At 36.0% G+C, this 13,879-nt stretch overlaps 1 pseudogene; it reads right to left on the bottom strand.

The window, feature by feature from the left end:
• Nucleotides 1–1,888: 1,888 nt before the first annotated feature.
• LOC107805198 (peroxisomal fatty acid beta-oxidation multifunctional protein AIM1-like) overlaps nucleotides 1,889–13,879 on the bottom strand; it is a 42,334-nt pseudogene continuing 30,343 nt past the window's right edge.

Genomic DNA, 13,879 nt, shown 5'->3' with positions numbered 1-13,879 from the left:
CCACTTTTTAACCTGTACCATATTTTTAAAAATTATTGATTTGGTAGCCAACTGACAAAAAATCCGTAATAATATGACAATTAAACCCCTGACAAAAGATATAAAACTTGCATCATGCATTAATCGCGTGATCTGCAACCTCATTCATGAAAAAAAAAATCTCCTCCTCTCCCCTCAGCAGCTTTATCAAAAAATTAGAAACATATCCAGATTCATCTTCAGAATCACCCTTGCATGAAGTTGTTTCACGTTAAAGCTAAAACTTCATGCTAATATAGCATTAAGTTGTTTCACATTGAAGCTAAAACTTCATACTAATGCTTGCTGAAGTTATATATCCCGCAATCTACAGTTTTGTCATGAGTTATATCCGAAACATCAGTCTAAACATGCTTAAGTTTTTTAGTTTGTTTGCTAAAACTTCAGACTAAACATGCTTAAGTTTTTAGTTCATTTGCTAAAACTTCAGACTAAACATGCTTAAGTTTTTTAGTTCATTTGCTAAAATTTCAGACAAAATATGCTGAAATTATTTGGTTCATTTGCTAAAACTTCAGACAAAATATGCTGAAGTTTTTAGTTCATTTGCTAAAACTTCAGACTAAACATGCTTAAGTTTTTGTCTTGCAATATGTAATTTTCTAAAGAGATTTTGCTAATGCACGATGAAGTTATTTAGTTCATTTGCTAAAACTTCATACCAAAACATGCTGAAGTTTTGTGACACAGTCTACAGTTTTGTCCTGAGTTTTATCCGAAACTTCAGTCTAAACAAATTGAAGTTTTTTAGTTTATTTGCTAAAACTTCAGTCTAAACATGCTTAAGTTTTTGTCATGCAGTTTGTCAATAGTCTTTTATTAAAGAAAGACGAAATTGTCTTTTTAAAACGCTTTTAACAAAAAAATGGGTACGAATGCAAACAGAAAAAAACGGATATAAGTTAAAAGGGGGTGGCCAAATAGAGCGTCCCGTGCAATTTTTACTGTATTTATATAAATTTATCTTCATTCGGTTGCTTTTTGTTTGAGTGTTTTTTTGGATCTATAATCAAGATTTGTTGCATCTAATTCAGTTTCACATGTCTTCGGTATCATTCTTCATGCGTCCTATTTTAATCCTCCAAGGGAGGATGAAGTGCCGGACACCATTAGTTTTGAGGTAAAGAATCTATGTATGTTCTGCTAGTAAAAGTTCAAATATATTTCATTATTTTAGATTTTCAAATATTATTCTTGTGCACTTTTTGACAATTGTTTCCAATATAAAGAGAGCATTGTTATATATTTAAATCTCCTTTTACTTGAAAAGTATTTGTTAATTCCTAAAGTTTCGTAAGATAGGGAAATAATAGGAGAGTACTACTTTTCTAGATAAACGGAGGATGAAATTTTAGCAAACATGAGCAATCTTCCTAAAACAAATTGGCTGGATTTTCTAGAAAATGAAAGGAGATGACAATTTAAACAGTTAAACAATTGGTTATGTTGTTTGGATTTCAAAATAATTAATTATTAAATTTCTGAATTTTTAAAAATGATAATTCCTTCAGCCAAAGCAAAGAATTTCCTTCTTGCCGAAAAATCATAAAAATTACGGGTACAACATTCTCCTAATTGTCTCACACAAAATGGAAGTCTGAAACACCATTCTTTATTCCAATTAAGCAACAAAGACCATCAACAACTATGAGTTTCTGATTTCATGACAAAATAATTAATTATACCGGAAAGATACAAAAGATTATTATACACTTAACTGAATAGGAATAACATTCGTTATTCTTAAGAATTTATACTTTTTTCAAAAAAAAAAAAAATTATTATTCATTAATATAGGGTACATGCGCAATGCGCGTATCCTAAAACTAGTTATAAGAAATACGATAAACTAAACACCAATGCTGCTGCTTTCAAGATATCTCTCTCTATCCCTATGGGTGATCTCCCTGCATTTGATTGAAATATAAATAATATAAGCAGTGTAACTATTCTAAACATTCAAGATGCCAAATAATAGAGAAAAAGGGCTAGTCACATACTTGACAAAAAATAAAACAAAAAAGAGAAAGTAAAAAAAAAGGATTTTACTCAAATTTTCTAAAGATGCAGGAGTAGTTGTAATATATAGTGCACATACCAATGGTATGCCTTTGGTAGCCCTTTCTTCCAAGAATAGTGATGGCTTGAAAAAGTTACCATATGCTTCTGACCAACTTTTCAGACGTTTATATATGTATTCTGCTCCAATTGAATCTTCCCAATACATGATACCACCCCTGCAAACGCAAAGTAGAAGCTAATACTATACTTATAAGTTTGAGTTATCAGATACAGGAGTGGCGGGCCCTTGCTGTTGCATGAGGGTTAACTCACGCCCAAAACTCCTCCGACATGAATTCTACTTTGATTCAAGCCCGAGAATAAGTAAGCACACGAATGTATTTAACTAATATGACCTTTTAATCATCCTTCAAGAGAATGTCAATCTTTGGAAGAACATGCATCAAATTTTTGATGGTAAATAAGAGTACTTATTACTTTAGGAGAGCAGCCCATGGGCTAGGCCACAGTTTGCATAGGGCTGGGTTGAGCTAGCATTTCAAAAACACGAATTTGCAGATGGTGTCCCTTTTAAGGGATGATATGTAACTTTTGTCTCCATTTTTAAGAGTTCTATAGATATAAGACCAAGTGACACAACTTTGTCGGGGCGGGGCATAACTTGTTCAAAGTTATACACTCGTGCATGTTAAAAGTTATGCCCACTAGCATAACTTTGAACAAATTAGGCCCGGGAACTTGAGTTATGCCCCGCCAACCTACTCTTGTAAAAATTACTTAAACAGAGATAAAAGTCGCCAACCTACTCTTGTAAAAATTACTTAAACAGAGATAAAAGTTAATAGCATCCTGAAATGATCCTATTTTTGCAAATCTCCCTTCTGAAACCCTTTCAAATGATGGGTTGGATGACAAAATCTATAGCCCTCGTGGGTTGGGCTGGATCAGCACATTTTGACGGTTCTAACAAAAGCCCAATCTCCAGATTGGGTGCTGAGCAATCAAAGGCAGCACACAAATTTAATTTAGACCAGTAGCATCCTGAGAAATAATTACCATCTAATCTCACAAATCGACCACAATGAACGCCATGTCTTACTTTATAAGGTAGCAATTAGACAAGCTGGGTTGCTAGACCTGGTACGAGTAACTAATCAGTAACGTTCTTCAAAAGAGGTAAGATGATAGTAGGATCTACTCTTATCTACAGGAGACAGTAGGTTACTCTCTTCATGCTGAACCTCATCATTCAAAATGTTGGTGCATGAGTGTCAACTCACGCTTAAAGCTCCTCCGACATGAGTCCTACTTCGAATCGTTCTGAGAATAAGGAAGGACTTGACGACAACACATTATGAAGAGCTAATACAATCATACCTCTCTGAAGGGAATTTCATCCCGTGGACCGAAGCAATATCAAGGTCTGATGCTCTCAGAACAACTCCTTCCTGAATAACTCGGCACCCCTCATTAACCACAGGAAAGAAGAGCATTTCCACTATTTCTTGGTCCGTCACAGATATTGGCTGCCAAATTATAATTCACCAAACATGTCGGCATGCTCAGTGAAATAAGGCAGGCAAAAATATTACTATATAGATAATTAATTGCCCTGTCAAAATGCCTCATGAAATTCAAGAATGAATAACATATCAAAATTACAGAAAGTTCCACATAACGATATGCCATGAGGCCACGAAGAAAAATTATTACTGGAACAAAAAAACATAAGAAACATTTTACGTCTCCCCTGTTGCGGAAGTCAAATGTATATAGTGTGAATAAGTCACAACTACTATACCAAAAATTATGACAGCCACCAAATAATAAATAAGACAATAAAGCAACAATAAAGGGAACACCAGAATTTATGAGGTTCGGCTAATTTTGCCTACTCCTCGGACACAACCAATATTTTATTTCACTCCAAAAATACAAGTGAAATAATACTAAAGAGAGAAGATACAAATGCCTTAAACAGATGAGAAGGCAAATGAGAGGTGTGTTTCAATCCTAAACATTAAGCCTTCTTTTATAGGGGAAAATCCCCCCCAACTATTCATTTCCCACCAATGTGGGACAAACATTTCTGCCAACTATTTTAACAAATCTCCACCTTGGCAAAAATTCCACATCTTCAATTTTCTCTCAATAACAAATTTTGATTGTGTCTTCATCTTCAATCTTCAGTTTTCAACAATGTTGATCAAATCCAAACAATGTTGAAACTTGACTGCAGTCACCACCTTTGTCAGCATATCAGCAGAGTTCTCCGTAGTATGAATTTTCTTCACCGTGACTCCACCTTCTTCTATGATTTCTCGTACGAAATGATACCGAACATCAATGTGCTTCGTCCTTGTATGATAAACTTGGTTCTTCGCTAATTGAATAGCACTTTGACTATCACAAAAAATTGTGATACCTTTTTGTTCAACACCAAGCTCCTTTAGCAATCCTTGAAGCCAAATTGCCTCTTTCACAGCCTCTGTAATAGCCATGTACTCTGCCTCTGTTGTAGACAAAACAACTGTTGACTGCAAAGTAGACTTCCAACTAACTGGTGCCTTTGCAAAAGTAAACACATAACGAGTAGTTGATCTTCGTTTGTCCATATCACCCGCAAAATCTGAGTCACAATATCCAACTACAGACTGATTGTCTTCCTGCTCAAAAACTAACCCAACATCTATAGTATTATGAATATACCGTAGAATCCACTTCACAGCTTGCCAATGCTCCTTCCCTGGATTGTGCATATATCTGCTAATAATTCCAACAGCTTGTGAAATGTCAGGCCTTGTGCAAACCATTGCATACATCAAGCTACCAACAACATTTGCGTATGGTACCTTTGACATATACTCTCGTTCAGCTTCATCCATTGGCGACATAGTAGTACTTAGCTTAAAATGGGAAGCAAATGGAGTACTAACTGGCTTAGTCTTGTCATCTATGCCAAAACGTTGAAGTACTCTCTTCAAATATTCCTTTTGAGATAAACAGAGTTTCTTTGAACGCCTATCTCTAATTATCTCCATGCCAAGAATTTTCTTTGCCTCACCCAAATCCTTCATCTCGAACTCCTTCTTCAGTTGAATCTTCAACTTATCAATTTCTTCCGAATTCTTGGAAGCTATCAACATATAGGAGAAAATATACAAAGGAACCATCTTTAAGCTTGTGCAAATACACACAATGATCGTATTTGCTTCTCTTGTACCCTTGCCGCAACATAAACTCGTCAAATTGCTTGTACCATTGTCTAGAATATTGTTTCAATCCGTACAACGATTTTTCAAGTTTGCACACCATATTTTCTTTTCCAGCAACTTTGAATCCTTCTGGCTGAGTCATGTAGATTTCCTCCTCCAAGTTTCCATGTAAAAACGCAGTTTTTACATCCATCTGAACTAGTTCCAAATCCAATTGTGCTACCAAAGCCAACATAATTCTAATGTAGGAATGTTTTACAACTGGAGAAAACACTTCATTGTAATCAATTCCCTCCTTTTGAGCATATCCTTTGGCCACCAATCTTGCTTTGTAGCGAACATTTACTTGGTTAGGAAATCCTTCTTTCTTTGCAAATATCCATTTGCACCCAATTGCTTTCTTTCCCTTCGGGAGATTGGCCAATCTCCATGTATGATTCTGATGAAGGGACTGTATTTCATCATTCATGGCAATCCTCCACTTATCTTCTTCTGAACTTTGGACAACATCTTTATAAGTGGTAGGAACATCATCAGCTACAATTGAGGTTGCACAAGCAACTGTCTCTATGAGACGAACATGTTTCGTTATTGTTCTTTTTGGCCTGCTGGTTGCTATTGATTCAAGTTGTTGTTGAGGTTCCTGAGTTGGAATCTCCTCTACTGGCTCTCCTTCTAGAGGGTAATCTTCATTTGTTTCCTCCTCTGCTTCTTGTGTAGGAAAAATAAATTTTCCCTCAAACTCCACCTGCTTAGAAGCACCTTTATTTTGTTTGGTATCTTCTGTTACCTTATTTACCATAGCAGATTCATCAAAGGTAACATCCCTACTGAATATTACTTTATTTGTCATAGGACACCATAAGCGATATCCTTTGACTCCAGAAGTAATTCCCATAAAAATAGCCTTCTTTGCCCTTGGATCCAATTTTGACTCCGTCACATGATAATATGCAGTTGAGCCAAACACGTGCAAAGAGTTATAATCTACAACAGGTTTTCCATACCATTTTTCAAATGGTGTCTTGCCATCAATAGCAGCAGATGGTAGACGATTAATGAGGTGGCATGCATATGTAATTGCCTCAGCCCAAAATTCTTTGCCCAAGCCAGCATTGGACAACATACACCGTACCTTCTCCAGCAAGGTCCGGTTCATACGTTCTGCCACTCCATTTTGTTGTGGTGTATGTCTAACAGTGAAGTGTCGGACGATGCCATCATTTTCACAGACCTTATTGAAATGATCATTTTTGTATTCACCTCCATTGTCTGTGCGGATACACTTGATCCTCTTGCCTGTTTGATTCTCCACCATCGTCTTCCATTTGAGAAAAATTCCCAACACTTCATCTTTGCTCTTCATTGTATACACCCATACTCTTCGGGAAAAATCATCAACAAAGGTTACAAAATAGTGCTTCCCACCCAATGAAGGTGTTTTGGAAGGACCCCAAACATCTGAGTGTACATAATCCAAAATGCCTTTAGTATTATGGATCGTTGTACCAAATTTAACCCTTGTCTGTTTCCCTTTAACACAATGCTCACAAAACTCCAAGTTGCAAGCCTTTACTCCTTTTAACAATCCTTGATCTGATAGAGTTTTCAAGGATTTTCCTCCAGCATGTCCCAAGCGCATGTGCCATAACTTGGTTGCTTCTGGCTTCTTTGTCATCACTGGATGTCACTGTCGTTGTCCCAATAACTGTACTGCCACGATAGCGGTACATATTATTATTCTTCCGATTAGCCTTCATTACTACTAGTGCACCGGAGCATACTCTCATCACTCCATTTTCTGCAATGATTTTGAACCCTTTTGATTCTAGGGCTCCCACAGAGATGAGATTCTTCTTCAAATCCGGTACATATCGAACATCTATCAATGTTCTGATCATTCCATCATGGTTCCTTAATCGTATTGAACCAATGCCATATGAGGTAAGAGGACTGTTATCCGCTGTGTGGAAGACTCCATATTCTCCTTCTTGAAATTCCACGAACCAGTCCCTGTTGGGACACATATGATAGCTACAAGCCGAGTCCATCAACCATATGTCTGATGATGTTGATGACTCTGTTGTAACTAATGAGAAGTCTGAATCATCACAATCAGCTACATTTGAATCCATAATAGCCTTTCCATTGTTATGTTTGGCCTTATTCTTCAACTTCGGACAGTCTTTCTTCCAGTGCCCTTTTTCTCGACAAAAGGCACATTCATCTTTGCTGGGTCTGGATCTTGACTTGGATCTTCCCTTCTTTGTCCTTGTTTGATTTTGAGGACGACCCCTCACAAACAGTGCTTCTCCTTCTCCGCCCTTCTGTTTTTCTCGCTTTCTTTGTTCATAGCTGTACAAAGCCGAACAAACTTCTCTGAGAGAAATTTCGTCATTTTCATGGAGTAGAGTAGTTTCAAGGTGCTCGTACTCATCAGGAAGTGACGCCAACAACAATAAGGCCAAGTCACCATCATCATAAGTTGTATCCATATTTTGCAAATCTGTGACCAACTTATTGAAACTGGTGATATGTTCATTCATCGTGGTACCAGGAACATAGGTGAAGTGAAACAGTCTCTTCTTCATGTACAATTTATTTTGACTGTTTTTCTTCAAAAATTTATCCTCCAATGCTTTCCATAATTTACTTGCAGAAGTTTCCTTTGTGTATGGATATTTCTGCTCTCTAGCAAGGTAGGATCGAATGGTACCGCAAGCAACACGGTTGATAATTCTCCAATCTTCTTCTCCAATAACATCTGGTTTCTTTTCTTCAATGGCCAGATCTAGCCCTTGTTGAAAAAGGACATCTAGAACCTCGCCTTGCCACATCCCAAAATGCCCGGACCCGTCAAATATTTCGACCGCAAATTTCGCATTTGACACAATTCTTGTCATAAGCGAAGATGCCAATGATGACGTATTGTTGACACTTGATGTAGATTCTTCTTGTTTATTGTCTTCCATCTTTGACACAAATATTATTTAATAGCTGACGACACAAATCAAGATTATTCCTTTCTGATGTAGAAGATCAGACTAAGCTGCAACCACAGAGCATACTCAGACAGAACCTTGACTCAGTTACCAAGATAAATCTTTTCTGATGTGGAAGATCAGACTATGCTGCAACCACAGAGCATACTTAGACAGTACCTTGGCTCTGATACCAATTGTTGCGGAAGTCAAATGTATATAGTGTGAATAAGTCACAACTACTATACCAAAAATTATGACAGCCACCAAATAATAAATAAGACAATAAAGCAACAATAAAAGGAACACCAGAATTTACGAGGTTCGGCTAATTTTGCTTACTCCTCGGACACAACCAATATTTTATTTCACTCCAAAAATACAAGCGAAATAATACTAAAGAGAGAAGATACAAATGCCTTAAACAGATGAGAAGACAAATGAGAGGTGTGTTTCAATCCTAAACATTAAGCCTTCTTTTATAGGGGGAAAATCCCCCCCAACTATTCATTTCCCACCGATGTGGGACAAACATTTCTGCCAACTATTTTAACATCCCAGGTATAATGCTCACAAGTCTCCTGCACTCTTCAACTACTTTCGGCACGGATGGATTGAGTTCAGGATTCTTTCCCTTCTTGTATAAGTAGTAGCCTCTTCCGTCCTTCTTGCCTGCATTTTTAAAATTAGTTTTTCCAAATCAATAGCCAATAGGTAGGTCATTGGAATACATCCACAGAAAAAAAAAAGACTGCTAACAAAAAATTTTCCTCACAATATGACTAAAATTTATTATCACGAGTAAAACTATAGCAATTTTGATTCTTGTTCATCTAAACTATTTGATGAATTCCTTGTTTGCACTATTACGAAACAATAATAATTTATACGCAAGACATATTATATCCTCTATACCTGTATGGCCATTTTCCATCATAAGCTGAAGTAATGGAGACTGGAAAGTGCGATCTGGAAATGCTGCAGCAAACCCCTTGACTACTGCCAGATATACATTATATCCAGACAAGTCAAAAAGCCTGCAGAATTACAACAAGCAATTATAATGTATCATATTTCAAATGCAAATATTCTGTAAAACCACCGGATGTGTCATTACCGCTTCATACATCCTTTAAGCAAACACTCATTTCACAGAATCCCAAGACTAATTTAACATTTCTAAAACTTTAAGTTTCTTACAAAAGAATATTAGAGAACATAGATCAATAATTTTTAAGCGAACACATAAGAAACAGAATCAGGAGAGAGGATATTACTGAAAAGGTCCAATTCGCATGCCAAATTCAGTGCTTACTCGATCGACTCTGAAAACATCAACCCCCAGATTTGCCAACATGTCAGCTCCTTGCATGTATGGGAAAAATGTCCGGTTGACAGCAAAACCAGTGCAGTTTTTAACCACTATAGGAACCTTTTCGATGATCTTAGCAAATTTAAGAACGTCTAGTATTACTTGTTTAGACGTTTGTACAATTTCCAAGAGCGGCATCACATGAGCAGGGCTGCAAAAGTAGATAAGTAAGGAAATTCAGCATAAACATAAGGAATCAAATGTGCTTTGCAGATGAACTCAAGGACTTAATCTGACAGCTGTATTTGAATAGCATATCAAAAGACAATTTAGAAGCACAAACTATTTTCCTCTTTGACCATTCAACAAAACTGTGCAGTGAATAAAAGATATCTTTACAACATTCATGTGTTCTCTTATACTCCATTCAGAATGCTCTACAATGTAAGTTGTGTAATATTTGATATTGTTTCTCCGTTTTTTCCTATTAGGTCACTAACATGTTCCTTCTATCATATACAAAGGAGAAACATAGAAGAGAGCAGTAAAAAATATATTAAAGCTTCTGCTTCAATACCCCTAAGATGCTTCAGGATAAAGGAGCAAACAAAACAAATGGAAATGTATTCTCGACTTGACCAAGTCCTGATTGAAATCCGAAGTTAGTGGTTGCTACTCCCCTATATCCAATCTAAGGCTTTCAAAATATTGATAATGTACAATGAGATTCACGCTGCTATAATCTCGAGAGCCTCAAATCTTTATTCTGATACTCTGAACAGTCATAGTCGAAGATATAGACACTAGAGTAAACATTTATTCAATTTCAGGTACCAATACACTACTAATCTAGTTTCATAAACCCCTACTAATCTTTATTGTGTATTTGGTCTTTGTGCCTCATAAACCCTACTAATCTAGTTTCACTATTACCATGCAACTTATGTATATATAATTTTGACTGTTCACCACCCTTCTAGGGATTGGACAAAGGAAAAATTCATGACACTGCCTTCTAGTTTTCCATCATGTCCCGCCTTGTGAATGAACTTCTAACAATATGTACTGCTTATTCTGTTCCCATTTTCTATACTTGCTTACATTTTTCACTTCAATTTATTAACAGAAAAGCTTTTCAGTTTGCCTATCAAAGAGTGTAAATTTCTAAATTTATATCTCCGTAATTTGAAAATGACATTCAGAAAGCGGGAAACATACCTTCTATTGATTTAAGTGACTTTTGCAGACAGTCATAGTTGATTTCTTTGAGAATGACTTGTATAGAACTGAGTATAAGAGCTGTGGAAATACCAGAGCCCATTAAACCACCACCAACAACAGCAACCTTCTCTATCTTCCGGTGTTTAAGCTGACAGTCAGTAATGCCTGGTACCTGTACATAGTAGAAGTTCCAATTTTTTCAAAGGATGACCAGGCAATACAGCATTTTGAAACAGTTCTTAGATGGGCAATGTACCAAATTTAATAACATTGAGATCCTAACGACATTTGTGGGATGCATAATCAAGACTTGCATGGTTATATAATATTTTTAAGAAGTCGAACAAATGTAAATATCTGCAGGAAGTCAGTGCACTTTTGGACAATGCATATACACTAAACCTCCAATGCAGCCTCTAAATACAATGAAATTATCAAAATAGTTACTCTCTGTAGAAATTAATGGAATGAATTTAGATACTAAATAGATTTCACTTTATGTACTATGTATAGGACTTCCCTTTCGCTTAGTTCAAAATGCTAGTTTTGATTTTTTTATAGTGTTTTACTATTGAAATTCGTTAGCTATTATTCTTTGATGTGTAGATTGTACCTTTGATGTTGGTTTTCAGTGATTTATTGTACAAAAATTTAAATCCACCATTGAAGGACCTTCAAGCTTAAAACTCGTAACTTGGTTTGAATAGCAGCAACCCATTAACTCGACAACTGACAAAATTAACCAGATTGGAGAATCTCACGATAAATGTTCGAAAGACAATCAAAATAACTACAAAAAAATAGTAGAGATAGAAAATACAAGATCTCATGTAGCAAATACATAAATCTGCACTTGCATCTTTTTACTAAAAGTTTTTGCATGAGAGGTACAGAACTTTATGGAATGCTTTATATAAGCTTCACCTTCAAAACTCCAGCATAACCTCCAGAAATGATGCCCTCTTCTATCACATCGAGGCAGGCTTTATAATGAGGCATACTTGGAGATGTCTTCAAAACCTTTTGCCTAGCAGTTTCCAGGATAGCAGATGACTCGCGTATAGGTTCAATTTTATCTGTCCTTTGAAGTGTATTAAGACGGGCTTGCCGTCCTTCTGCAATATCTAATGCCCAGAGACGAGAAACTGTTAAGAGGTCTTTGAAAGATACCACATCATTGATAAGTCCCAACTCCTTCCCTTCTTCAGAAGTAATGATCTTGGATGACTGTCACATGGTAATTACCAGTGTTTAACAAAAAGATAGGTGGAAAGGGGAAAATGGAAAAGACCCAAGCTTTGCGCGTTTAGATAATCTGTTAACCCCGCCAAACAACTTAATCAGTTCAAACATTAAATAAATGTTACAAGAAAAAGCTCTGTAAGAATGGAGTATCTCTTTTGCCAGTTTCAACAGAACTACGTCAGCATCAATCCGTTGATATTGTATTTATTATTTGGTCACTTAACGCAGACTGTGATCGTTAAATTGAAGAAATTCTCATCTAATAGAGAGAAGTCCATGCAATTCACGAGGCACCTCGCTGCATTGGACTAATCAATTAATCAACAGAAACCATCTCCCCATGCAAGAGACGGAAACACCAATTGATAGAAAAATAAATCGTTAGAATATGGCTTACCATCGACATATCAATGGCCTTTGATGTCCCAACGAGCCTTGGAAGACGCTGAGTGCCTATGAGCATATGTGTGGCTTTATCAGGAAAGTCAATGGATAACGGAAGCAACAGAAAGCACTCAGTTAACCAACAACAATTCAACAAAGCCAGACATCATTACCTCCACAACCAGGAATAATTCCAAGCTTAAGTTCAGGTAGACCAAGCTCAGCCTTCGGCGTTGCAATTCTAGCACTGCACCCCTAGAAAATATCAATGATATAAGCATGTTAGCCAAAAAACTGAATGCTACAAAAGTGTAAAACCATAAAGTTGAACAATACAATTTGCAAAAAATAACAAACCATGGCCAATTCCAAGCCACCACCAAGGGCAAATCCCAACAGAAGGCTTCTTCCCATCTACAATAACCAACATCAGGACAAATAAGTTATTGCAGAATTTGTTAGAATATACTATAAGCCATGCGTATTGTTATAGTATTCTTTATGAACAATTATTTATTTACTTGTTTAAATTCAATAAAGTTTCATTTTAAATAGATCATGTGTTGGTTTGTGTGTCCATTGCTTACATAGTAGATGATTTAGTGTATAGAGTTTAGCTTATACACGGAAGATTAAATCATCGGTTCTTGTAAGACATAAAAGTTAATGTTCACAATCTAATGATGGAATTGGACAAATCATCGGAATGATTGTAGCACAAGATTAAATATAATTTATCTTGATTATGGGAATGGTTTAATTCCAACTTCTTGTGCTAGTACATTTTGTATGTATTGAACGGATCAAGTAGAGATGAGTATTTTATACTGACTTTATAAAATAATTTCTCTAGTCCATTTAATGTACTTATACTCTTAATCCTGATATAATTATTATTAGCTGTGTATGTCACTTGTTGTTTTGATTTATTAAAAGGCGAGATTCTTTCGCGAGTCAATAAGCCTGGTAAATTGGATAACAATGATATACATTGGCGAAGTAATAATTAGTTGATGGAATCCATGTCTCGATTTTGAGATTGATGATACTCCTTTATGAAAGCTTATAAGTTTTCATGTGTAAACCCGGCCGGTGGATTTTGTATCCGACACATGAAATAAGTTAAGTGTAAGTCTAAAGGAAGTAATCAATAAATTAAATAGTCAGTAATTTAATTTGATTGATTAGTATCTGAATCTTAACATGGGGAGTTAAATAAGGTTTTATGGAAGAATTTCGAAATTGAACTAAGGAGTGCAATTACGATTTTTTAGTGGAATAATTCGTAATTTATTATGATGGAAATTAGTTTCAGAATTTCGAAATTAATATCATAATAGGAAGCCTTGTTAATTAAATTCTGTGGTCCCTACTGTGCCTAAATAATAGAAAATAGTGGAAACTGTTACTTAGTGGAAAGAAAACGTGGAAACCGTCCCTTAGTGGGAGAAGGAAACCTA

This window comes from Nicotiana tabacum, chromosome 1 (genome assembly GCF_000715075.1).
Source record: "Nicotiana tabacum cultivar K326 chromosome 1, ASM71507v2, whole genome shotgun sequence".
In the NCBI taxonomy this organism is placed as follows: domain Eukaryota; kingdom Viridiplantae; phylum Streptophyta; class Magnoliopsida; order Solanales; family Solanaceae; genus Nicotiana; species Nicotiana tabacum.
This window is presented reverse-complemented; position numbering and strand designations above follow the sequence as displayed.